The sequence below is a fragment of the Bombina bombina genome, chromosome 7 (assembly GCF_027579735.1).
Source record: "Bombina bombina isolate aBomBom1 chromosome 7, aBomBom1.pri, whole genome shotgun sequence".
In the NCBI taxonomy this organism is placed as follows: domain Eukaryota; kingdom Metazoa; phylum Chordata; class Amphibia; order Anura; family Bombinatoridae; genus Bombina; species Bombina bombina.
The window spans coordinates 354,269,628-354,294,697 of record NC_069505.1 but is presented as its reverse complement, the minus strand read 5'-3'; the positions used below and the strand labels follow the sequence as shown (position 1 = coordinate 354,294,697).

The following is a 25,070-nucleotide window of genomic DNA, read 5'->3' as shown; positions in this document are numbered from 1 at the left end:
CATATAATCACATATTGCTTTCACTCCACTACACAGGGCTTAGATATCCCTCTTTTAATAGTCTTTTTTTAGTATTTTGACTTGACATTATTTTTATTAGTTTTCACAGTATACTTAAGCCTATCTATTAAGCGCTCCTTCATTAACTCTTGTAGTCTATATTTTCTAGAACAATTGTTCTCTTCGGAAGTGAGCTTGTATACCATTCGTACGCCTCTGGCGCTGTCCTCTATGCACTTTTTTAAAGTACCATTCCTAATGGGAAAAGTATTGAATGTCCTATTCCCAGTTGCCCACTTCTGCAATGCGAATTGCTGAAATCATGCAATCACAGTCCAAGTCAGAATGCTAAGACAAATAATCCTGATTTAAAGTGAATGTAAATTTTGATGCTAAAGTGCCCGGTTTTAAAAATTCAATTAAAAACAGGAGCACTTTAATTCATCAAAATTTACTTTACACTCCTGTTGAGAAAAAATACTTAGCTTTTAATCTTGACATCAGCTCCAGCTTCCTCCGCCTGTCGCAAAGTCTCTTCCTGGGTCTAAAATGACGAATCAGGCTTCCTCCAATCATGGCGTTGAATCAGACACTGATTTCCCCCCGGGGCGGAAGCCGTGATTGGAGGATGACCTATCCATCATTTCTGACATCAGAAATGGCTTGCGACGACCGGAGGAAGCTGGAGCTGCTGTGAAGATTAAAAGGTAAGTATTTTTTCACAACACGAGTGAAATGTAAATTTTGATGAATTAAAGTGCCCCTGTTTTTAATCAAATTTTTAAAAACGGGCACTTTAGCATAAACATTTACATTCACTTTAATAGGGGCCAATTCTGAGGAGACCTAGTTGCATGGAGTTCAAAAAAGTTCATTGTTAATCTTGCCTCCCAAGAAGACCAAATAACCTGCGCTTTTTAGGAACCCCAGACTGTGCCCCAACCCATTAGGCTGGCAACTGTGGTAATTACTACCCAATTGAGATGGAGAAATAAGGCTCCCTAAATCAATGATTGGTGAGTCTGCTACCAAGTTCTAATCTCCATTACACTGCAACAACATTTGAAGCTGCAAAAAATGTTAGTAGAATCTGAAGCTGTTACCATGAAACCCAACTACTTCTATGATTTGAATCAGCATAGGAAGAATAGTTTTTTGGAGAAGAGCACAGGACTTCTACGGGCAACTATGAGAGATAGTGCCATTGTTACAAAATATTCATGCTTTCCAGTGTTCTAAAGGGTTTTATTCAGTTTATTATATTTTTCTTGCAGCACATACAACACTTTTTTTGTAATGTATACCATTATCTAAGTATGTTTTATGAATAAAACAAAGGGGTTAAACACATACAGTAGTTAAAATGTAGCTCATGTAGCTGGCCCTCGGTGGATAGAGCTGGTGAGCCAAATCAGAATTGGCAATTCCATGACTAAGTATTACTCTGCAGCTCTATGCGTTTAATCTCTTTGTGGAGGTTAAACACACATAATTTTGAGGGGTGCTCTGTTCATCCTTGCCCATTTTCAGGCACGCAATAAATTAGCACTCCACTTATAATCTAGCCCTTAGTATTATGGTTAAATATACATATCTGTGTTTGTTATATATTTTAAGTAGTATAGTGTTTATTTTCTACCACTGAGCTTTTAATAGCACAATGATTGTTGTCTTACCAACAGAGTTAACTATTGTGATCGTTCACTTTGTTATACTGTATGTTTCTTTCAAGACTCAATAAGCAGTGTATTAACATATTTAACTATATGACTGTACTCAGCTTTTGCAGATGGACACTATGTGCTAGTTAGATGGGTAGTGGATATGTAATAATTGTTTGTGGTTAAGTAAAAACAAATTCTTTCATGATTCAGATAGAACGTGTTTTCCAAATAACTTCTATTATATAAATTTGATTTGTTCTCTTTGTATCCATTGTTGAAAGCATGCCTAGGTAGGCTAAGTAGCAGCAGTTGCACTACTGGGAGCTAGCTGATGATTGGTAGCTGCATATAAATGCCACTTGTCATTGGCTCACCAGATATGTTCAGCTAGCCCTCAGTAGTGCATTTACTACTCCTTTAACAAAGTATATCAAAATGATTAAATATATTTTATAGAGTTTCTAAAGTTGTCTAAAACTGTACATATCTGAGTCATGAAAGAAAGTGTCCTCTGACTGATTTGTGACTGACATAACTTTCAATGCATTTGGGTTAGTGTTCAAGATCTAGTCAGTGCTGCCTTTACAGTAACATAATTATATATATATATATATATATATATATATATATATATATATATATATGTTTGTGACTGTGCATTTTATATATAAATGTGTGTGTGTTGTGTGTGTCTATTTATATACAGTATATAGATAGATAGATAGATAGATAGATAGATAGATAGATAGATAGAGATAGATAGAGATACTCTGATATATATATAATTATTATTTTTTATTAATTTTTTTTAATACATTTATTTAAAAACATAAATTATGCTTACCTGATAATTTCATTTCCGTCGTTACGATGAGAGTACACGGCTTCATTCATTACTTGTGGGAAATACAGAACTTGGCCACCAGAAGGAGGCAAAGACACCCCAATCAAAGGCTTAAATACCTCCCCCACTCCCCTCATCCCCCAGTCATTCTGCCGAGGGAACAAGGAACATTAGGAGAAATATCAGGATATTAATGGTGCCAGAAGACAAAACAAAAGAAATTTAGGTTCGCCCAAAGGAGAACCTAGCAGGAGCCGTGGACTCTCCTCGTAACGATAGAAATGAAATTATCAGGTAAGCATAATTTATGTTTTCTATCTAATACGAGGAGAGTCCACAGCTTCATTCATTACTTGTGGGAAACAAATACCCAAGCTCTAGAGGACACTGAATGAAAACGGGAGTGTAAAAAGAAGGCACACCCTAATCTGAGGGCATCACAGCCTGCAAAACCTTTCTCCCAAAAGCAGCTTCAGCCAAAGCAAAAACGTAAAATTTGTAAAACTTTGAAAAAGTATGTAAGGAGGACCAGGTAGATTACAAATCGCTCCATAGAGGCCTCATTTTTAAAGGCCCAAGAAGAAGCCACAGCTCTAGTTAAGTGAGCCGCAATCCTCTGAGGAGGCTTATGTCCCATTGTCACATAAGCCAAGCGAATCATGCTCCTCAGCCAAAAAGATAGGGAAGTGGAAGAAGCCTTCTGCCCCTTGCGCTTCCCCCCGAATAGACAACAAACAAAGCTGAAGTTTGTCTGAAATCCTTCGTAGCCTGAAGATATAATTTCAAAGCATGAACCACATCCAAGTTATGAAGTAACCATTCTTTCGAAGAAGAGGGTTTAGGACACAAGGAAGGAACCACAATTTCCTGATTAACGATGTGATCAAACACAACCTTAGGGAGAATTCCCAGTCCAGTGCGAAGGACAGCCTTATCTGCATGGAAAACCAGGTAAGGAGGCTCACATTGCAAGGCCGCTAATTCAGAAACTCTGCGCACCAAAGCAATGGCCAGTAGAAAAAAGAAAAATAACCTTGCAAGACAGAGTCTTAATGTCAAGAGAATGCACAGGCTCGAACGGAGCCCCCTGCAAAACCTTCAGAACCAGATTCAAACTCCAAAGAGGAGCAGAATGTCTAAACACAGGCCTGATCCTGGACAGAGCCTGAACAAAATACTGTATATCAGGGAGCTAAGTGAGCTTCTTGTGTAACAACACAGATAGAGCTGAAATCTGTCCCCTTAAGGAACTAGCGACAAGTCCCTTCTCCAAACCATCCTGGAGGAAGGAAAGAATCCTGGATACCCTGACCTTATGCCAGGAATATCCACGAGTTTCACACCAGAGTAAGTAGGTCCTCCACACCTTATGATAGATGCAACGGGTGACCGGCTTTCTGGCATGAATGAGAGTATCAATCACCCTCTCAGAAAATCCTCTTCTGGCTAAGACTAAGTGTTCAATCTCCATGCAGTCAGCCTCAGAGAATCAAGATTCTGATACACAAAAGGACCCTGTACCAGCAGATCCCTGCGACAGGGCAGCCTCCATGGAGGGGACGTTGACATCCCCACTTGATCCACAAACCACGTCCTCCACGGCCGCGACGGAGAAATCAGAATAGTTGATGCTTGCTTCTGCTTGAAGTGTGCCACTACACGAGATAGAAGTGGTAACTTTGAAAATATGTATACTAGGTTGAATCCCCAAGGCACTGCTAAGGCATTTATCAGTTCCGCCTGGGGATCCCTGGACCACAATCCGTATTTGGGTAGCTTGAAGTTGAGTATGGACCCCATGAGATCTGTCTCCAAAGTCCCCCAACTGTTGCAAATCTCCACAAACAAGAGATCATTCCCCCGGATGAAACTAGTCACAATCTCCCAAGATGGTCTGAGGAAAGATGTCCCCTGGGACAGCTGATCTGGACAGAGCCACTAAGAGAGAGATTCCCTCGACCCGTTGTCCAGAAAGATTAGTTGGGATAGGTCCGAATGATTGTCATTAGACTGCCTCAGAATGCACAGCTGAGGAGGCCAGAGATGAAAGCTGGAATGACATCTATAGTGGATACCATGAGCCCAATCACCTCCATGCACCGGGCCACTGATGGCCTTGAGGAGGGCTGAAGGGAAAGACAGCTGGAGACAATTTTGTGATGTCTCTGGTCTGTTAGGAATATTTTCTAGGCTATGGAGTCTATTATCGTGCCCAGGAACTCCACTCTGGTACTGGGAACCAGAGAACTCTTTCCTGAGTTTATCTTCCATCCATGAGATTGCAGAAGAATGATAAGAGCACCCGAATGGTCCTCTGACAGTAGGTAGGTTGGAGCCTGAACCAAGATGTCGTCCAGATAAGGAGCAACTGCTATCCCTCTGGATCTCGCAAACGCGAGCAGAGCTCCCAGAACCTTCGTGAAGATTCTTGAAACAGTAGCCAGCCTGAAGGGAAAAGCTAAAAACTGGAAGTGCTGATCCAGAAAGGCGAACATGAAGAACCTGAATTCATCCTTGTGTATTGGCACATGAAGGTAAGCGTCCATCAAGTCTATCGTAGCCATAAACTGACCCTCTTGAACTAGGGGCAGTATAGACCTTATCGTCTCCATTTTGAACGATGGAACCGACAGAAACTTGTTCAAGCATTTTAGGTCCAGAATTGGGCGAAACATGCCCTCCATCTTTGGTACCACAAAAAGGTTTGAATAGTACCCTGGACCTCTTTCTGCTAGAGGTACCGGTACAATTACTCCTAGAGAGGAGAAATCCCTCACACACTCTATAAAGGCATCCCGTTTCTCTGGTTTTGACAATACATTTGAAAAAAGGAATCTGGCCTAGTTTTATTTTTTTATAGAGGAGGATGGCCTAAAAGGCCATTCATAGGTCATATACTTAACACAATAAAACATAATTTATGCTTACCTGATAAATTTATTTCTCTTGTGATGTATCGAGTCCACGGATTCATCCTTACTTGTGGGATATTCTCCTTCCCTACAGGAAGTGGCAAAGAGAGCACCCACAGCAGAGCTGTCTATATAGCTCCTCCCTTAGCTCCACCCCCCAGTCATTCGACCGAAGGCTAGGAAGAAAAAGGAGAAACTATAGGGTGCAGTGGTGACTGAAAGTTTTAAAATAAAAATATATATGCCTGTCTTAGAAACCAGGCGGGCCGTGGACTCAATACATCACAAGAGAAAGTAATTTATCAGGTAAGCATAAATTATGTTTTCTCTTGTAAGATGTATCGAATCCACGGATTCATCCTTATTTGTGGGATACCAATACCAAAGCTTTAGGACACGGATGAAGGGAGGGACAAGACAGGGACCTTAAACGGAAGGCACCACTGCTTGTAGAACCTTTATCCCAAAAATAGCGTCCGAAGAAGCAAAAGTATTGAATTTGGAAAATTTGGAAAAAGTATGAAGCGAAGACCAAGTCGCCGCCTTACAAATCTGTTCAACAGAAGCCTCATTTTTAAAAGCCCATGTGGAAGCCACAGCTCTAATAGAATGAGCAGTAATTCTTTCAGGAGGCTGCTGTCCAGCAGTCTCATAGGCCAAACGGATGATGCTTTTCAGACAAAAGGAAAGAGAGGTAGCCGTATCCCTCTGACCTCTCCGTTTACCAGAATAAACAACAAACAATGAAGATGTTTGACGGAAATCTTTAGTTGCTTGTAAGTAGAACTTTAAAGCACAAACCACATTAAGATTGTGTAACAGACGTTCCTTCTTTGATGAAGGATTAGGACACAGAGAAGGAACAACAATCTCTTGATTGATATTCTTATTAGAAACAACCTTAGGAAGAAACCCAGGTTTGGTACGCAAAACCACCTTATCTGCATGGAAAACAAGGTAAGGGGAATCACATTGTAAAGCAGATAGCTCAGAAACTCTTCAAGCCGAAGAGATAGCTACTAAAAACAAAACTTTCCAAGATAGAAGCTTAATATCTATGGAATGCATAGGTTCAAACGGAACCCCTTGAAGAACTTTAAGGACTAAGTTTAGGCTCCAAGGCGGAGAAACAGGCTTAAATACAGGCTTGATTCTGACCAAAGCCTGACTAAATGCTTGAACGTCTGGGAAATCTGCCAGACGTTTGTGTAGTAGAATAGACAAAGCAGATATTTGCCCTTTTAGGGAACTAGCTGATAATCCCTTCTCCAAACCTTCTTGGAGAAAAGACAATATTCTAGGAATCCTAATCTTACTCCATGAGTAACCTTTGCATTCACACCAATAAAGATATTTGCGCCAAATCTTATGATAGATCTTCCTGGTGACAGGCTTTCTAGCCTGAATCAGGGTATCAATGACCGACTCAGAGAAACCACACTTTGATAGAATCAGGCGTTCAATCTCCAAGCAGTCAGACGCAGAGAAATTAGATTTGGATGCGTGAACGGACCTTGGATTAGAAGGTCCCGCCTCATTGGCAGAGTCCACGGTGGAACCGAGGACATGTCCACTAGGTCTGCATACCAAGTTCTGCGTGGCCATGCAGGTGCTATCAGAAACACCGAAGCTCTCTCCTGCTTGATTCTGGCAACCAGACGTGGGAGGAGAGGAAACGGTGGAAATACATAGGCCAGATTGAAGGACCAAGGCACTGCTAGAGCATCTATCAGTACCGCCTTGGGATCCCGGGACCTGGACCCGTAACGAGGAAGTTTGGCATTCTGACGGGACGCCATCAGATCCAATTCTGGTGTGCCCCATAGCTGAATCAGCTGGGCAAATACCTCCGGATGGAGTTCCCACTCCCCCGGATGAAAAGTCTGACGACTTAGGAAATCCGCCTCCCAGTTCTCTACTCCTGGGATGTGGATTGCTGAGAGATGGCAAGAGTGATCCTCTGCCCATCTGATTATTTTGGTTACCTCCATCATCGCTAGAGAACTCCTTGTTCCTCCTTGATGATTGATATAAGCTACAGTCGTGATGCTGTCCGACTGAAACCTGATGAATTTGGCCGCAGCAAGCTGAGGCCACGCCTGAAGCGCATTGAATATCGCTCTCAGTTCTAGAATGTTTATCGGAAGAAGAGATTCCTCCTGAGACCATAAGCCCTGTGCTTTCAGGGAGTTCCAGGCTGCACCCCAGCCTAGCAGGCTGGCATCTGTCGTTACAATGAGCCACTCTGGCCTGCGGAAGTACATTCCCTGAGACAGGTGGTCCTGAGACAACCACCAGAGAAGAGAATCTCTGGTCTCCTGGTCCAGATGCAGTTGAGGAGATAAATATGCATAATCCCCATTCCACTGTTTGAGCATGCATAGTTGCAGTGGTCTGAGGTGTAGGAACTATGCATGCTCAAACAGTGGAACTATGTCCATTGCCGCTACCATGAGTCCGATTACCTCCATACACTGAGCCACTGATGGCCGAGGAATGGAATGAAGAGCTCTGCAAGTGGTTAAGAGTTTTGATTTTCTGACCTCCATCAGAAATATTTTCATTTCTACCGAATCTATCAGAGTCCCTAGAAAGGAAACTCTTGTAAGAGGGAAGAGAGAACTCTTTTTTATGTTCACCTTCCACCCGTGAGATCTCAGAAAAGCCAACACAATGTCCGTGTGAGACTTGGCTAGCTGGAAAGTTGACGCCTGAATTAAGATGTCGTCTAGATAAGGCGCCACTGCTATGCCCCGTGGTCGTAGAACCGCCAGAAGGGACCCTAGCACCTTTGTGAAAATTCTTTGAATAGGGATGTTTAGATATGCATCCTTTAAGTCCACGGTAGTCATATATTGACCCTCCTGGATCAGAGGTAGAATAGTCCGAATAGTCTCCATCTTGAATGATGGAACTTTGAGGAACTTGTTTAGAATTTTGAGATCCAAGCTTGGTCTGAAAGTTCCCTCTTTTTTGGGAACCACAAACAGGTTTGAGTAAAACCCTAGCCCCTGTTCCTCTTTTGGGACTGGGCGGATCACCCCCATGGTATGTAGGTCTTATACACAGCCTCTCTCTCTGTCTGATTTAAAAGAAACAAGGGGTGGAGGCGGCGCCAAAAGAGGCGATCTAGCACTTTGAAAAAATTTTTTTTTAAAAACCTGGGTAGGTATCGAATCTAAATAGTCTAATAATAACTATATCTGTTATACATATCCCCAATAAATCAGAATGAATACAATTAGACCTTATGATTAAAATAATTCAATATGTATTTCTCTAGACTAACCCAAACCACTTTTTATCAGATTTTGAACTTCTTAGGAAATTCTTAAAAAATTCTTAAAAAATTCTTAAAAAAATGCAAGGTGCTGCAGGTTTCAATATCAAATAACAAATTTTATTACACAAAATCCTGATAATTCTAGAAAAATTCAGAATATTCAAATAAGTATAAAATCACTTAAATACTGTGACACCGGTGTCCATTAATCTAAAAAATGAAAAATAAAAAAATAAATGAGAATTTAAAATTACTAATGTCCTTAAAAGACTTTCGAGCAAACTTTAAACAAATAAATGTAACGCTCTAATCAGGTTCTAGAACAGTTTCCAACCACTATGTATAGTTGTTAGCAAAAAAACAGTATTTGGAACTCTGTGCATTAATACTCAATGTTGACTGTGAAAAAAAGCCTTAAATAAAGCTATTGTGTTGTTATAAAAACAACCAGACTGGTTAACAATTGCGGTAACTTCTTATGGCAGTAACACAGTTCTTTATATATAAAAGCGCTATTGGGAGTCTGTTTGCAGCAATGTTAGTTTGATCATATAAGTGCTGTTTTATAACATTCTTCCGTGAGGGCTTTTAGAATCTCCTAGGTGGCAATGGCTGTAATAGCTTCCACAGGTGCAAACCAGTGCTTCAGCACCTCAACGGCAATCAGTGAGTCTTTTGAAAATACATTCAGAGTACCTTTAATAAGTGCTGGTAGTCTTCTCTTGGTATCCTTAGTGTGCACACTAGTAGAAGAAACGGTTGATCTGTACTCCTACCGTATAGCCAGGTCCTCCAAGTCTTACTGGCGTGACGGTTCTGGGAGTGAATGTGAATGTGTCTCTGTAGTCTTTTTCCTTTCTACAGGGCTGGATAATAGACAAGTCTACGCGTTTCAGCTCACCAGGGAGCCTTTGTCAAGATGCCTACAGCCAGCTGATTCCGTTTATTTAAAGGGAGTTCTGTTAACCCTTTCTTGGTTCTCAAATAATTTGTTTGTTCAAAATGTCCTTAATATTAACTTTCCACTTGTCACTGTATCGTTCTCAAGACTCAGTGAAAAATTTTACTCGTAATTTACTTCTAATATATTAAAAAATATATAATAACCACTAGCAAATGATTAAATATTCTCAAAATCTCATCAAACTAGCTTAAATCGTATTAACCCCAAGCACCTTACATTCTTTAATTGAATTTTTTTGAATTTTTTATATATATGAGGTTAATATAAATATTCTCAAACCATCCTAGGTTCGAACTCTCAACCTTTGTGGTGGGAAATCTACTCCATATCCATTATGCTACTTTTGAGGATATGCTTACTCAGTTCAAATTCTAGTACTTAACTTATTTCCCCTTCTTATTATACTTTAAAAGATTTTAACAATTCTCAATATTTCTCATTTGTATTCGAACTCCCAACCTCTGTGGTTGGAAGCTAACTCTTTATCCATTATGCTACCATTGTAGCTTTACTTCCTATGTTCATATTATAGCATTTGACTTATTTCCTCTTTTTATTACTTTTGAAAATTAAACATTTATCACATATTCTTACTTGTATTCGAACCCTGGTACCTTATACTTATAAGGTTCTAGCCTTACTCATTGAGCTAATCAACTAGTCTCCCTTCCTTAATTTTTTTTTTATAGCTTTATCTTTTTTTTTTTTTTTTTTTTTTTTTTTTTTTATGTGTCATAGTTAAATTCTATCTTTGGATGTGTGCTTTGTACATTTTATATAAAGGAATTCAGATCCATTTCACTGTTAAGTCCCTTAGGGTGGAGTGTTCCAAAATTAAAAATAAATTCTGCTTCATGTTTTAACAATTTCAACCCTATATTACCTCTTCTCCCATCTGATATTACTTTTTTAACTCCCCAAAATTTTAAGGCATCAGTGTTACCACTATGGACCTCTTTAAAATGTTTGTACAAAATGGTATCTTCCCTCAGATGTTCTATTGCTAGAATGTGTTCCCGTATACGGTCTTTTAACTTTCGTCCCGTTTGTCCAAAATACCTTAAATTACAACTACATTGTAACATATAAATAATATTCATATCCGTGCATCTAATAATATCCGTTATTTTAGTTAGTCTTCCATCTTTAGCTGATTTTATCTGTTTTAATTTTGTGCTATGTTTGCAGGATTTGCACTGGTGACACGGAAAAAAACCTTCAATTTTTTCTCCTTTAAGGGTTTTGTATCCTTTATTGCACAGTTGTTTTCCATGTTTAAATTCGCTGGGTGCTAATATCGATTTAAGGTTCTTCGCCTTTTTATAGATGAATCTTGGGTTCATTCCTATGCTAGGCCCTATTAATGGGTCTTTCAATAACAAATGCCAGTGTTTTTTAATTATTCCTTGGAATTGTTTGTGATTAGCCGAATACGTTGTTATTAATGGTATATCTAGTTTTCCTTTCTCCTCTTCCTTTCTTGTCTTATCTTTTTTCTTTAGCAATTCTTCTCTATCTATACTCTTAACCTCATTCGCTATCTGTGTAATTCTGTTGGTGTCATATCCCTTTTGTCCAAACCTTTTTATAAGCACTTTTGATTGTTCTTCGAAGTCTCCTATATCTGTGCAATTCCTTCTAACACGTAGTAATTGACCCTTTGGTATGTTCTTTTTCCATTTAATATGATGACAACTCTCTGAGTCTATATAGTTATTAGAGTCGACTTTTTTAAAAAAGGTCTTTGTTTTTATTTCGTTATTTTTTATTTCTATTTCTATGTCTAGATAGTTTATTTTATGATTACTACTTTCATAAGTGAAATTTAAACGAAACTTATTGGAGTTAAGGTCATCAATAAACAGCTCCAATAATTCTGTGTCTCCCTTCCAAATTAAAAACAGGTCGTCGATATAACGTCTATAGAGCACAAGGTTCGCACCCCATGGGGAATGATCTATAACTTCATTCTCGAATACCCCCATGAACAAATTAGCATAACTGGGTGCGAACCTTGTGCCCATAGCCGTACCTTTCACCTGTAAGAAATATCCATTTTCGAATTTGAAATAGTTATTGTTTAATATAAACCTGATACATTGCAACAGGAATCTACTCTGTGTGCTAGTCATCTCTGGGTCATTATTAAAAAATCTCTCTATTGCTTGTAAACCCAAATTGTGTTCTATGTTAGTATAAAGGGAGCTGACATCACAGGTGACTAGCACAAAGTTATCTTCCCATTTTACTTCCTTTAATATTCTCAAAAAATGTGCCGAATCTGATATATATGAGGGGAGTTCTTTCACATAGTTCTGCAAGAAATAATCAATATACTGTGATAGATTGGAGGTAATTGAGTCAATACCCGATATTATCGGGCGTCCTGGTGGTTCTTTCATATTTTTGTGAATCTTCGGTAGGAAGTAAAAAATGGGAGTCCTGAAGTTTTTGATTAATAAAAAGTTATATTCTGAATCTGTCAGCAAATTTGTTACTTTTGCTTCTTCAAGCATTGTTCTTAATCTACCTTGATACTCATCACCTGGATCATTTAGAAGTTTTTTATATGTAGAAATATCATTCAATAATCTATATGCCTCAGTTTTATAATACAAATTACTCGTAATCACAACCCCACCCCCTTTATCGGCTTGCTTTATCACTATATCGGATCTTGATTGTAATTCTTTAAGAATTGTTTTTTCTTTCAAACTCAAATTCCACTTTTTATTTTGTTTAATGTCCATTTCTTCTAGATCTTGTTTAACCAATTTTTCAAAGGACTCTATATAATTTCCTTTCTCCTGTGTTGGAAAGAATTTCGACTTAGCTCTGAAGTTGGTGTGTATATATCCTTTCCTAGTCTCATCTGATTTGTTATCAACAATCGGATTTTTTAAAAAATACTTCTTTAGGGTTAGTCTTCTCACAAATTGGTTAATGTTTATATAGTGTTCGAATTTATTCATTGTGGAGGTGGGGGCGAAGGATAACCCTTTTTTCAGTATATCCTCTTGTGTTTTAGTTAACTGTATTTCACTGAGGTTAAAAATCTCCCCCTTGGAAGGGAGTCTTTGAATTCCACAAGATATCCCTGGGACACAATTTCTACACCCCAGGGATCGTGAACATTTCTTGCCCAAGCCTGAGCGAAGAGAGAGAGTCTGCCCCCTACTAGATCTGGTCCCGGATCGGGGGCTACCCCTTCATGCTGTCTTAGAGGCAGTTGAAGGCTTCTTGGCCTGTTTACCCTTGTTCCAAGTCTGGTTAGGTCTCCAGACTGACTTGGATTGGGCAAAATTCCCCTCTGCTTTGCAGCAGAGGAAGCTGAAGCGGGACCACTCTTAAAGTTCCGAAAGGAACGAAAATTATTTTGTTTGGTCCTCATCTTATTTGATCTATCCTGAGGGAGGGCCTGACCTTTCCCTCCAGTGATGTCTGAAATAATCTCTTTCAGTTCAGGCCCGAATAGGGTCTTTCCTTTGAAAGGGATGTTCAAAAGTTTAGATTTAGATGACACATCAGCAGACCAGGACTTAAGCCATAACGCCCTGCGTGCTAAAATGGCAAAACCTGAATTCTTTGCCGCTAATTTAGCCAGTTGAAATGCGGCATCTGTAATAAAAGAATTAGCCAACTTAAGGGCCTTAATTCTGTCCATAATCTCCTCTAATGGAGTCTCCATCTGAAGAGCCTTTCTAGAGCCTCAAACCAGAAAGCAGCTGCAGTAGTTACCGGAACAATGCACACAATAGGTTGGAGAGAAAAACCCTGATGAACAAAAATTTTCTTCAGGAGACCCTCTATTTTTTTATTCATAGGATCTTTGAAAGCACAACTGTCTTCGATAGGTATAGTTGTATGCTTAGACAGAGTAGAAATAGCTCCCTCCACCTTAGGAACTGTCTGCCACGAGTCCCGCATGGTGTCAGATATGGGAAACATTTTCTTAAAAACAGGAGGGGGAGTGAACGGAATACCTGGTCTATCCCACTCCTTAGTAATAATATTCACAATCCTCTTAGGGACTGGAAAAACATCAGTGTAAACAGGAACCTCTAAGTATTTATCCATTTTACACAATTTCTTTGGAACCACTATAGGGTCACAATCATCTAAAGTCGCTAATACCTCCCTGAGCAATAAGCGGAGGTGTTCAAGCTTAAATTTAAAGGCCGTCATATCAGAATCTGTCTGAGGAAGCGTCTTTCCTGAATCAGAAATTTCTCCCTCAGATAACAAATCCCTCACCCCTACTTCAGAGCATTGTAAGGGCATATCAGATACGGCTACTAAAGCGTCAGACGGCTCAGCATTTTTCCTAAACCCAGAGCTGTCCTGCTTTCCTTGTAAACCAGGCAGTTTAGATAAAACCTCTGTGAGAGTTGTATTCATAACTGTGGCCATGTCTTGTAAAGTAAAAGAATTTGACGCACTAGAAGTACTTGGCGTCACTTGTGCGGGCGTTACTGGTTGTGACACTTGGGGAGAGCTAGATGGCGAACCCTCATTTACTTCTGACTGAGAATCATCTATTGCTCTATTTTTAAGTGCTAATATATGTTCTTTATAGTTTATAGACATATCAGTACAATTGGGACACATTCTAAGAGGGGGTTCCACAATGGCCTCCAAACATATTGAACAAGGATTTTCCTTGGTGTCAGACATGTTAAACAGGCTAGTAATGTAACAAGCAAGCTTGGAAAACACTGTAATCAAAGTAAATAACACTTAGAATTAAAATGGTACTGTGCCTTTAAGAGAAAAAAAGCTGCACAAATTCTGCAAAACAGTGTAAAAAAGCAGTAAACTTAACGAAATTTTTACAGTAGCATCATAAAGCCTTAGTAACTTTGCACAGCTATGCAAATAAACAATTAACCCCTTAATGGCAAAACCGGATTGAAAAAAAACGTCAAAACCGGTAAAAAACTGAATTTATGCTTACCTGATAAATTTCTTTCTCCAACGGTGTGTCCGGTCCACGGCGTCATCCTTACTTGTGGGAATATTCTCTTCCCCAACAGGAAATGGCAAAGAGCACAGCAAAAGCTGCCCATATAGCCCCTCCTCAGGCTCCGCCCCCCAGTCATTCGACCGACGGTTAGGAGAAAAAAAGGAGAAACTATAGGGTGCCGTGTTGACTGTAGTGTATAGAGAAAGAAATTTTTCAAACCTGATTAAAAAACCAGGGCAGGCCGTGGACCGGACACACCGTTGGAGAAAGACATTTATCAGGTAAGCATAAATTCTGTTTTCTCCAACATTGGTGTGTCCGGTCCACGGCGTCATCCTTACTTGTGGGAACCAATACCAAAGCTTTAGGACACGGATGAAGGGAGGGAGCAAATCAGGTTACCTAAACGGAAGGCACCACGGCTTGCAAAACCTTTCTCCCAAAAATAGCCTCCGAAGAAGCATAAGTATCGAATTTGTAAAATTTGGCAAAAGTGTGCAGAGAAGACCAAGTCGCTGCCTTACATATCTGATCAACAGAAGCCTCGTTCTTGAAGGCTCATGTGGAAGCCACAGCCCTAGTAGAGTGAACTGTGATTCGTTCAGGAGGCTGCCGTCCGGCAGTCTCATAAGCCAATCGGATGATGCTTTTCAGCCAAAAAGAAAGAGAGGTAGCAGTAGCTTTTTGTCCTCTCCTCTTACCAGAATAAACGACAAACAAAGATGAAGTTTGTCTGAAATCCTTAGTTGCGTCTAAATAGAACTTTAAAGCACGGACCACATCTAAATTGTGTAACAAACGTTCCTTCTTTGAAACTGGATTCAGACACAGAGAAGGAACAACTATTTCCTGGTTAATATTCTTGTTGGAAACAACTTTTGGAAGAAAACCAGGCTTGGTACGCAAAACGACCTTATCTGAATGGAACACCAGATAGGGTGGATCACACTGCAAAGCAGATAATTCAGAAACTCTTCTAGCAGAAGAAATAGCAACCAAAAACAGAACTTTCCAAGATAGTAACTTGATATCTATGGAATGTAAGGGTTCAAACAGAACGCCTTGAAGAACTGAAAGAACTAAATTTAGACTCCAAGGAGGAGTCATGGGTCTGTAAACAGGCTTGATTCTGACCAAAGCCTGTACAAAAGCTTGTACATCTGGCACAGCTGCCAGGCGTTTGTGTAACAAAACAGATAAAGCAGAAATCTGTCCTTTTAGAGAACTCGCTGACAACCCTTTATCCAAACCCTCTTGGAGAAAGGAAAGAATCTTAGGAATTTTAATCTTACTCCAGGAGAATCCCTTGGATTCACACCAACAGATATATTTTTTCCATATTTTATGGTAAATCTTTCTATTCACAGGTTTTCTGGCTTGGACCAGAGTATCTATCACTGAATTTGAAAACCCACGCTTGGATAAAATCAAGCGTTCAATTTCCAAGCAGTCAGCTGCAGAGAAACTAGATTTGGATGTTCGAATGGACCTTGTACTAGAAGATCCTGTCTCAAAGGTAGCTTCCATGGTGGAGCCGATGACATATTCACCAGGTCTGCATACCAAGTCCTGCGTGGCCACGCAGGAGCTATCAGAATCACCGAGGCCTTCTCCTGTTTGATCCTGGCTACGAGCGTGGGAAGGAGAGGAAACGGTGGAAACACATAAGCTAGGTTGAACGACCAAGGCGCCACTAATGCATCCACTAGAGTCGCCTTGGGATCCCTGGATCTGGACCCGTAGCAAGGAACCTTAAAGTTCTGACGAGACGCCATCAGATCCATGTCTGGAATGCCCCATAATTGAGTTAACTGGGCACTCAGATAATCCGCCTCCCAGTTGTCTACTCCTGGGATGTGAATTGCAGATAGGTGGCAGGAGTGATCCTCCGCCCATTTGATGATCTTTGATACCTCTCTCATCGCCAAGGAACTCTTTGTTCCTCCCTGATGGTTGATGTAAGCTACAGTCGTCATGTTGTCCGACTGGAATCTTATGAATCCAGCCTTCGCTAGTTGAGGCCAAGCCCGGAGCGCATTGAATATCGCTCTCAGTTCCAGGATGTTTATCGGGAGGAGGGACTCTTCCCGAGACCATAGACCCTGAGCTTTCAGGGAGTCCCAGACCGCGCCCCAGCCTAATAGACTGGCGTCGGTCGTGACAATGACCCACTCTGGTCTGCGGAAACTCATTCCCTGAGACAGGTGATCCTGAGTCAACCACCAACGGAGTGAGTCTCTGGTTACCTGGTCTACTTGAATCTGGGGAGACAAGTCTGCATAGTCCCCATTCCACTGATTGAGCATGCACAGTTGTAATGGTCTTAGATGAATTCGAGCAAAAGGAACTATGTCCATTGCTGCAACCATCAATCCTACTACTTCCATGCACTGAGCTATGGAAGGCTGCAGAATAGAGTGAAGAACTTGACAAGCGTTTAGAAGCTTTGACTTTCTGACCTCTGTCAGGAAAATCTTCATTTCTAAAGAATCTATTATTGTTCCCAAAAAGGGAACTCTTGTTGACGGAGACAGGGAACTCTTTTCTACGTTCACCTTCCACCCGTGAGATCTGAGAAAGGCAATGTCTGTATGAGCCTTTGCCTTGGAAAGAGACGACGCTTGAATTAGAATGTCGTCTAGATAAGGTGCTACAGCAATGCCCCTCGGTCTTAGAACCACTAGAAGGGACCCTAGCACCTTTGTGAAAATTCTGGGAGCAGTGGCTAAACGGAATGGAAGAGCCACGAACTGGTAATGTTTGTCCAGAAAGGCGAACCTTAGGAACTGATGATGATCTTTGTGGATAGGAATATGTAGGTACGCATCCTTTAAATCCACGGTAGTCATATATTGACCCTCCTGGATTGTAGGTAAAATTGTTCGAATGGTTTCCATTTTGAACGATGGAACTCTGAGGAATTTGTTTAGAATTTTTAAATCCAGAATTGGTCTGAAAGTTCCCTCTTTTTTGGGAACTACAAACAGGTTTGAGTAAAACCCCTGACCTTGTTCCACTGTTGGAACTGGGTGTATCACTCCCATCTTTAACAGGTCTCCTACACAATGTAAGAATGCCTGTTTCTTTATCTGGTCTGAAGATAAGCGAGACATGTGGAACCTTCCCCTTGGAGGAAGTTCCTTGAATTCTAGAAGATAACCCTGGGAGACTATTTCAAGTGCCCAGGGATCCGGAACATCTCTTGCCCAAGCCTGAGCAAAGAGAGAGAGTCTGCCCCCTACTAGATCCGGTCCCGGATCGGGGGCTACCCCTTCATGCTGTCTTGGTAGCAGCAGCTGGCTTCTTGGCCTGTTTACCCTTGTTCCAGCCTTGCATTGGTTTCCAAGCTGGCTTAGCCTGGGAAGCCTTACCCTCTTGTCTAGAGGCTGCAGAGTTAGGAGACGGTCCATTCCTGAAGTTACGAAAGGAACAAAAATTGGACTTATTCTTAGCCTTAAAAGGCCTATCCTGTGGGAGGGCATGGCCCTTTCCCCCAGAGATGTCTGAAATAATCTCTTTCAATTCTGGCCCAAAAAGGGTCTTACCTTTGAAAGGAATATTAAGCAATTTTGTCTTGGAAGATACATCCGCCGACCAAGACTTTAGCCAGAGTGCTCTGCGCGCCACAATTGCAAACCCTGAATTTTTCGCCGCTAACCTCGCCAATTGCAAATCGGCATCTAAAATAAAGGAATTAGCTAACTTATGTGCGTGAATTCTGTCCATGACTTCCTCATATGGAGTCTCCTTATTGAGCGACTTTTCTAGTTCATCGAACCAAAAACACGCCGCCGTAGTGACAGGAATAATGCACGAAATTGGTTGGAGGAGGAAACCTTGCTGAACAAAAATCTTTTTAAGCAAACCCTCCAATTTTTTATCCATAGGATCTTTGAAAGCACAATTGTCCTCAATGGGAATAGTCGTGCGTTTGGCTAGTGTAGAAACTGCCCCCTCAACCTTAGGGACTGTTTGCCATGTGTCCTTCCTTGGGTCGACCATGGGGAACATTTTCTTAAATATAGGAGGTGGGACAAAAGGTATGCCTGGTTTCTCCCACTCCTTAGTCACTATGTTCGCCACCCTTTTAGGTATCGGAAGGCATCAGGGTGCACCGGGACCTCTAGGAATTTGTCCATTTTGCACAATTTTTCTGGAATGATCAAAGAGTCACAATCATCCAGCGTAGTTAGTACCTCCTTAAGTAAGGCGCGGAGATGCTCTAACTTAAATTTAAACGTCACAACATCAGGTTCTGCCTGTTGAGAAATTCTTCCTGAATCAGAAATTTCTCCCTCCGACAAACCCTCCCTCACTGCCAATTCTGACTGGTGTGAGGGTATGACAGATAAATTATCGTCAGCGCACTCTTGCTCTACTGTATTTAAAACTGAGCAATCACGCTTTCTTTGAAATGCTGGCATTTTGGATAAAATATTAGCTATAGAATTATCCATTACTGCCGTTAATTGTTGCATAGTAACAAGCATTGGCGCGCTAGATGTACTAGGAATCGCCTGCGTGGGCATAACTGGTATTGACACAGAAGGAGAGGATGATGAACTATTCCCACTACCTTCGTTTGAGGAATCATCTTGGGCAACCTCATTAAATGTGACAGTACTGTCCTTACTTTGTCTAGACGCCATGGCACAATTATCACATTTGAAGGGGGGGCCACCTTGGCCTCCATACATACAGAACATGATCTATCTGAAGGTATAGACATGTTAGACAGACTTATACAGGCTATTAATGCAATAAAACCATTTTTAAACAAAACCGTTACTGTCTCTTTAAATGTTAAACAGAGCACACTTTATTTCTGGATATGTGAAAAACTATGAAGGAAATATCCGATCTTTACCAAATTTGCACCCTAGTGTCTTAATGCCTTAAAAGTATTGCATCCCAATTTTCAAGATTGTAACCCCTTAAATGAGGAAACCGGAGCTGTTTTATCAATTAGCAACTTTAAACCCACTACAGTCCCAGCCACAGCGTTTGCTGCGGCTTCACCTGTCCTTGGGGGTTATTCGACACAAAATAAGCCTTCCAGGAACGTTTTTAATGGCCACCAGACCCTCTCACATGAAGCTGCATGCACTGCATCCAAAAGAAACTGCGCAATTATGGCGCGAAAATGAGGCTCTGCCTACTAGAGTGAAAGGCCCTTCCTGACTGGGAAGGTGTCTAAACGACTGCCTGGTGCCTAAAAACGTTCCCCAATTATTCTCAGGTTTTAAAATCACTTCAAACCGTATATAAATATTGAATAAAGCAATCGATTTAGCCCACAAGAGTGTCAACCAGTATATAGCCCATTAATAAGCATTCATTCTGTTATGAGTCTAAGAAAATGGCTTACCGATCCCAAAGAGGGAAAATGACAGTCTTCTAGCATTACACAGTCTTGTTAGAAATGGACTAGTCATACCTTGAGCAGAAAAGTCTGCAAACTGTTCCCCCCAACTGAAGTTCTCTGGGCTCAACAGTCCTGCGTGGGAACAGCAATTGATTTTAGTTACTGCTGCTAAAATCATACTCCTCTTTTAAACAGAACTCTTCATCCTTTTCTGTTTTAGAGTAAATAGTACAAACCGGCACTATTTTAAAATAACAAACTCTTGATAGAAGAATAAAAAACTACAACTAAACACCACATACTCTTCACTATCTCCGTGGAGATGCTACTTGTTCAGAGCGGCAAAGAGAATGACTGGGGGGCGGAGCCTGAGGAGGGGCTATATGGGCAGCTTTTGCTGTGCTCTTTGCCATTTCCTGTTGGGGAAGAGAATATTCCCACAAGTAAGGATGACGCCGTGGACCGGACACACCAATGTTGGAGAAAATGTTGGGGCTGTTTGAGCTGAAAAAAAACCTAACACCTGCAAAAAAGCAGCGTTCAGCTCCTAACGCAGCCCCATTGTTTCCTATGGGGAAACACTTCCTACGTCTGCACCTAACACTCTAACATGTACCCCGAGTCTAAACACCCCTACCCTTACACTTATTAACCCCTAATCTGCCGCCCCCGCTATCGCTGACCCCTGCATATTATTATTAACCCCTAATCTGCCGCTCCGTACACCGCCGCAACCTACGTTATCCCTATGTACCCCTAATCTGCTGCCCCTAACACCGCCGACCCCTATATTATATTTATTAACCCCTAATCTGCCCCCCTCAACGTCGACAACACCTAACTACACTTATTAACCCCTAATCTGCCGAGCGGACCTGAGCGCTACTATAATAAAGTTATTAACCCCTAATCCGCCTCACTAACCCTATCATAAATAGTATTAACCCCTAATCTGCCCTCCCTAACATCGCCGACACCTAACTTCAATTATTAACCCCTAATCTGCCGAACGAATCTCGCCGCTATTCTAATAAATGTATTAACCCCTAAAGCTAAGTCTAACCCTAACACTAACACCCCCCTAAGTTAAATATAATTTAAATCTAACGAAATTAATTAACTCTTATTAAATAAATTATTCCTATTTAAATCTAAATACTTACCTGTAAAATAAACCCTAATATAGCTACAATATAAATTATAATTATATTATAGCTATTTTAGGATTAATATTTATTTTACAGGCAACTTTGTAATTATTTTAACCAGGTACAATAGCTATTAAATAGTTAAGAACTATTTAATAGTTACCTAGTTAAAATAATAACAAATTTACCTGTAAAATAAATCCTAACCTAAGTTATAATTAAACCTAACACTACCCTATCAATAAATTAATTAAATAAAATACCTACAATTACCTACAATAAAACCTAACACTACACTATCAATAAATAAATTAAATACAATTTCTACAAATAACTACAATTACATAAACTAACTAAAGTACAAAAAATAAAAAAGAACTAAGTTACAAAAATAAAAAAATATTTACAAACATAAGAAAAATATTACAACAATTTTAAACTAATTACACCTACTCTAAGCCCCCTAATAAAATAACAAAGACCCCCAAAATAAAAAAATTCCCTACCCTATTCTAAATTAATAAATTTAAAAGCTCTTTTACCTTACCAGCCCTGAACAGGGCCCTTTGCGGGGCATGCCCCAAGAAAATCAGCTCTTTTGCCTGTAAAAAAAAACATACAATACCCCCCCCCCCAACATTACAACCCACCACCCACATACCCCTAATCTAACCCAAACCCCCCTTAAATAAACCTAACACTAAGCCCCTGAAGATCTTCCTACCTTATCTTCACCTCAACAGGTATCACCGATCCGTCCTGGCATCCGGTGCTGAAGAGGTCCAGAAGAGGCTCCAAAGTCTTCCTCCTATCCGGCAAGAAGAGGACATCCGGACCGGCAAACATCTTCATCCAAGCTGCATCTTCGATCTTCTTCCATCCGGTGCGGAGCGGGTCCATGTTGAAGCATCCGACGCGGATCCATCCTCTTCTTCCGGCGTCTCCCGACGAATGACGGTTCCTTTAAGGGACGTCATCCAAGATGGCGTCCCTCGAATTCCGATTGGCTGATAGGATTCTATCAGCCAATCGGAATTAAGGTAGGAATATTCTGATTGGCTGATGGAATCAGCCAATCAGAATCAAGTTCAATCCGATTGGCTGATCCAATCAGCCAATCAGATTGAGCTCGCATTCTATTGGCTGATCGGAACAGCCAATAGAATGCGAGCTCAATCTGATTGGCTGAGCCAAACTCTAAATCTAGGCCTAACATTTTTGTCACCACACTCACTCTGCCCTTCCTAGTACTTAGAGTAGGCAAAGAGAATGACTGGGGGTGGAGCTAAGGGAGGAGCTATATAGACAGCTCTGCTGTGGGTGCTCTCTTTGCCACTTCCTGTAGGGAAGGAGAATATCCCACAAGTAAGGATGAATCTGTGGACTCAATACATCTTACAAGAGAAATATCAATATTTTTAGGGTCACTAAAAATTCCAAAATTTCCTTGAGCGCTCACCATATAGGGCGATCCAAACCCCTCCAGTGTAGGCATTCTATGTTCAATAGGTTGGCTGTAGATCAACATGGCTGTCACCAGAGTGAAAATAAAAAAAAAGTGTGCCAATTGGAGTTATGGCGAGAGAGCCGACCACAACATCTGCATTCATCCGGCTTCTTTCTAGTTCAGGAGCACTAACCAGATGCAGAGCCATAAATGGACTGCACAAATTTCACCCCAGTGTTGTGCTCTGTGTTAGACCATGTATACTAGGAGAAGTGGTATATACCCTGGCTGCAGATTTGCCTAAAATGTAAGCATATGCGCTCACATGAAAACAGCAGTCTCTCTGCTCAGCCTAAGGTGCACGAACTAGACTACAGAGCGCTTTGAGAGACAATTGAGGCGGCAATTGACAAAACAACACAGTGCCATAAACATTAAAAACCCCAAATAAATAAAAAAAATACAGAGCATGCAGAAATGCAAACAATTTATACTGCATTCCCCTAATATGCTGCATACAGTAACCTAGAAGTTCAAACCGTAATGGAAGGTACATATGGGGATTAAGTAAGGCTTGCTATATGCATATGTTTTAAGTGGCTATAAAGAACACTGACCTGTGTACTGTTGATAGCCTGCGGGCCATGTGGGAAAAATAACCACTTACCTTAAGAATGCCCACTCCACTGATCTTACCCAGCTGTGAATCCTGAGAATGCAGAGGAAACCCATCCAATGTTGTAATTTACAATAAGTATATACTGAGGGAGTACATCTGCCAGGCCAAGCTGGAGGAGGCTAAGGGAACTTCCCAGTGACACCCATGGCAGGCTCAGCTATGATCACAACTCCAGAGAGAATATTTACTCTGCTAAATTCCGCTCTTCCAGGAACTATCCATTGAATGAAATTTGGGATTAATATCCCTGTAAATCTTCAAAAAAAATCCTGAAAATGCCTCTCTCCTTGACAAGCAATGTACTACTGGGAGAGAGGGGGAAGTGGGAGAGATACTTACAGCTTGGTTGTGGGGTGTTAGGCCAAGAAGTGAATTTCCATGAGTAAGGATTTTGTGGACTCATACCACCTAGAAATATATATATATATATATATATATATATATATATATATACACTGTATATATATATATATATATATATATATATATATATATATATACACACAAGTATATATATATATATATATATATATATATATGGATTAGGCTAATTCTGCTATACTTAAGGAATCTTCTTTTTGTTAAGCTGACTAAGGATGAGGCTTTTTGCTGGAAGCAAGATACTAGTTGCTATAATATGTGTGAATATATTGTACAAGAGTTTCCCACTACATCTAATTTGAGTGGGGTCACTTTGCTTTGTCCTGTTATCTGCGACTGTGATGGCAGGACATGATATTGATAACCTATATTTCACCTATTGGTCATTGTTTTCTTTTACAATAACAATTTGGGAACTCATAGTTCAAGTCCTTTCTCTTTAGCCAGTCACTTATTAGTAATGAGGTGGAACCGTAGAATCAATGACCATACTCCAAGTACATGCCTCCGACACTGTACTCTGAGGGGAACCAGGCCTTACATAGATTGAAGATCCCTCTCCACGAAGAACACTGCACATTTTCATTCTTCAACCACCTCAACGGAGGCCAAGTAAAGCCTGAGGTATGCGTGAGGGTTTATATAGAGCTCTTGGGGTTTGGGAATCTTTGCCTCCTCCTAGAGGTAGAGAAGTAATTCCCATGAGTAAAGGATCGTGGACTCTCACCACCTGTATGAAAGAAACATACTGTCTATAAGAAATATTTAACAAAATATATATGTTAATATTCATACTATTAGTCGGTGGGCTTGTAAGGTGCAGGTACTTAACATTCAGCACCTTTGTCCCGTGGGCTTACTTCAGACGCAGCAACTTGTTTCCACAATGCCAAGGATCTAAATTAGTAACAGCATCTACAACACAGGTGATTGGTAGACAAGTCCACATTTCACCTGGGGAGGGCTGTGGTTCCACAAGGAGCAGCTCACTGTAGACCAGGAGATTGGTGACACGTCCAACTTTCACCTGGGAGGCCTGTGACATTTCTCACTGAGAAAAGGCTTTTCACTGCCTGGGTGAAAAACTAATGAATGACTTTAGTGCGAGGATAATTTGGGCCTCAGATCAGTTAGGATTCCCTTTCAAACGATGAGTAGATCTTGCACTTCATTGTCACCTCACTCCTCATCCAGGAGGCAAAAGAAAATCACTGAGGATCATGGGGAAGTGGGAGGTATTTCAAGTTCTAGAGTGTTGGGGTGTCTTTTGCCTCCACCTAGTGAGGGGAATATTTCCATAAGTAATTGCTCATGGACTCTCACCATCTGATAAAATAAAAAAGCTAAAGATGTACTTGTGTGGAAATATCACAGCTTGTCAAAAACTTCACATGCTAACAAAAGCATACACAAACCGTTA

The 25,070-nt window shown here is 40.7% G+C and overlaps 1 protein-coding gene across 1 annotated transcript in view; it reads right to left on the bottom strand.

Annotated features, from left to right (window-relative positions):
* The window catches only part of NUP210 (nucleoporin 210), a 1,597,588-nt gene that overhangs the window by 1,291,251 nt on the left and 281,267 nt on the right, over window positions 1-25,070 (bottom strand).